At 33.3% G+C, this 2,774-nt stretch overlaps 1 long non-coding RNA gene across 1 annotated transcript; it reads left to right on the top strand.

Annotated features, from left to right (window-relative positions):
* On the top strand, window positions 1–923 carry LOC127738843 (uncharacterized). Its single transcript, XR_008000175.1, has 3 exons — window positions 1–123; window positions 235–315; window positions 797–923. It is a non-coding gene; the product is annotated as an uncharacterized LOC127738843 (long non-coding RNA).
* The last annotated feature ends 1,851 nt before the right edge of the window (window positions 924–2,774 follow it).

A 2,774-nucleotide genomic window follows, 5' to 3' on the forward strand; every position in this document is an offset into this window, starting at 1 on the left:
CGTTCGAAATGTATAGATCCAACATACATACACCTTTGAGACTGTTGTTCAGTTTAGTTTTGTTGACGCTGGTAGCAAAGACAGATGCCGACAGAAATCAAGTTACATCAACTTCTAATTCTGGTAATTATAACACGATCGAAATATTTATTGGTACTTTTTACATTCCTTAAAGTTGTATAAAACGTACGAATAATAACTATATCGTACATTGATTCCTTTATTATTTTTCAGGTGTTTGCTTTTATGGCAAAACGGCTGAACGGGTACTTAGCATCTTGACAACAGGAAAATACAGGCATATGCTGTCTTCAGGTAAAATAAACCTACTTGATTTTAAATAAATCTATAAGTAAGTTCCCAGTATATAAAGAAATATTTTGATGTATCTGAAAGAACTGCAATCAAACTGATGCTAGGGGTTGTCATGAACTTGCAGTGATGATAAAATATTTGCTTCATTTTTGCAGGCTTTTCAGTGAAATTAAGATGAAAAACAGCAATAAAAGCGCTGTTGTTTTTTTTTGTGTGTGAAGTGATTTTGTGTCATGAATTTTTCCACCGTATCCTTTCTTTTTAATTATATAATCCTTGACACTGTATCTCATAATTATGTAATATGAAGATAACAAATAAGATGCAAAACCATTAAATTTTGCATGTTGTAGTACATTAAACTGTTACATCAGAGAATTTAATATCCTTTTATTTTTATTATAACCTAGCTATTCTTTCCAAGGTATGTCAATTGTCTGTAATAGTTTATCATTTAGTATTATTCTACACATCATTTTAGTGCATAATCCTCGAGACTGCTCCGACTTGGACAGAAAACTTTACAGAAGTGGTGTGTACAAAATCTTCCCGAAAGGTAGAGCTGGATTCCACGTGTACTGTGATATGGAGACCGATGGGGGAGGATGGACTGTAATTGTTTTTTTATTTTATATGTTAATATATTTTTACGTTGAAATGAAAATTCTTCAGAGACTTGCCTTTTAATCATTTCATTCTTCATTTTTACCTTGATTATCTTATTAATTCCTAAGGTGACAGGGAAAAGGGCTCAGAGGTTGAACAAAATAGTAACACAGGAGTATAGAAATATGCCGAGTTTCTCTGTACTGGGTAGGATTATCCCGCAAGGAGCACCCGTTTGGTTGAGCAGGATGTATAAATACGCAGACACTTACGAGTCCGGTCGAAATGAGGAATTCCAAGTTAAAGTACCATTTTAAAAACTATCTGAGGGGTCCGCAGTTGGCTAATTTGGAGCAAAGATTCTGTCCCTATCCGAAATGACCTTCTTTTCAAATGGAAGATTCCTGCCCTTCATACCTGTTTACAGAATTTAGTGGAGATTTGTTTTATTGGCTGCAGAGTCCAAATGACTGGGATTTAGTTTGTTATTTTCACTTTTCTATAGTTAGTTTACCTAGAAAATAGTTTGGAAAGGAAAATAGAGATTCGAGGTGTTTGAAGTATAAATAAAAAAAATGTGGTATGATTGCCAATGAGACAACTCTCCATAAAAGACCAAATGACACATAAAGTTGATGGTCAAGTTTAAGTATTTGGAATTCTTGTGAGTGAAAGTGTTTGAAGAATCGAGCAATTAAGTTCTTAAATTCAGTCTAATCGTGCAATAAAGTCATTAAATTCAGTATTTTTTATTCGGATTTCTAACATTACAATTTACGAATTTAAATACTGAATAGGTCTCGCATTTCTAATTAAAAAATAGATATATCTTTAGCGGATTAATTTGATAGTCACCTAGATTAGTCCCATTTTCGAATATCTCTTTTATTTAAGAATTAAATGCTTCTTCCAGGCTTCACACTAAAATCTGCGCCCGATGAACGCTTTTACAACCCTATAAAATTACAAAAAGAAGCAATCAATTCTTATAATTACTTATTTTGTGCTGCAACCGTGAAATTACGAGTGACATCAAGTTTTTCGTTTCTTTTCCAATGCATTACTGTGACGTTGTCATGGAAATCACGTGATGTCATGAATATTGGGAAATGAAATCTAATTTGAAATGCCTTTCGATTGTTGTAAGCCAATCAAAAGTACGAATTCTATGAAACATACATATCTTGAATATTGTTCTTATAAGCCTCTCCTATTTAATGCATATAAAAGCTAGCATGCCATTTAGGCAAACTATTTTATATTTCGAACATATATTTCTTCCTCATATTAATTAGCTTTCACATTTCTTTTAAGCTTTTTCAGCACAGACAAGACGGTCAAGTAGATTTTTACCGCGGATGGACAGAATATGTGGTTTTTGGTTAGGTCAGTAGTTAACAAAATAACGTCAAGGCTAAATATCCGATTTTTTTATCTACTGAAAAGTACTATGGAATAATTGTTTTCATGATACGATACGGTTTCACAGATAAATTCAACAACTTTTCAATGATTAATATTGAAAGTTTAATTAAACTGAAGAGGTAGATGGATTGATTGATTTATAACGTCCAGTAGCAAATATAACATTTATATAAGGATGAGAACATGTTGATGTGATCTAGGTCGGAATGTTAACGTGTTAGCTCACAAAGTCACCGTCTGAAGAAAGATATGTCACCTTTCGAGCGGCGAAATGTTTGCTCCAAGCCCTAAATGTCGAATGCCCAGCTGCAACTAATAGCAGTGTTTAAATCTTGATCAGACTGTTTATTGAACTAGATACGTTCTGCACTTGTTTCAAGCTCGCTTATCATAAAACCAGATAAACGGTTAACATACGAAGCCCACAG

The sequence above is a fragment of the Mytilus californianus genome, unplaced genomic scaffold, assembly GCF_021869535.1.
Source record: "Mytilus californianus isolate M0D057914Y unplaced genomic scaffold, xbMytCali1.0.p SCAF_4, whole genome shotgun sequence".
NCBI lineage: Eukaryota > Metazoa > Mollusca > Bivalvia > Mytilida > Mytilidae > Mytilus > Mytilus californianus.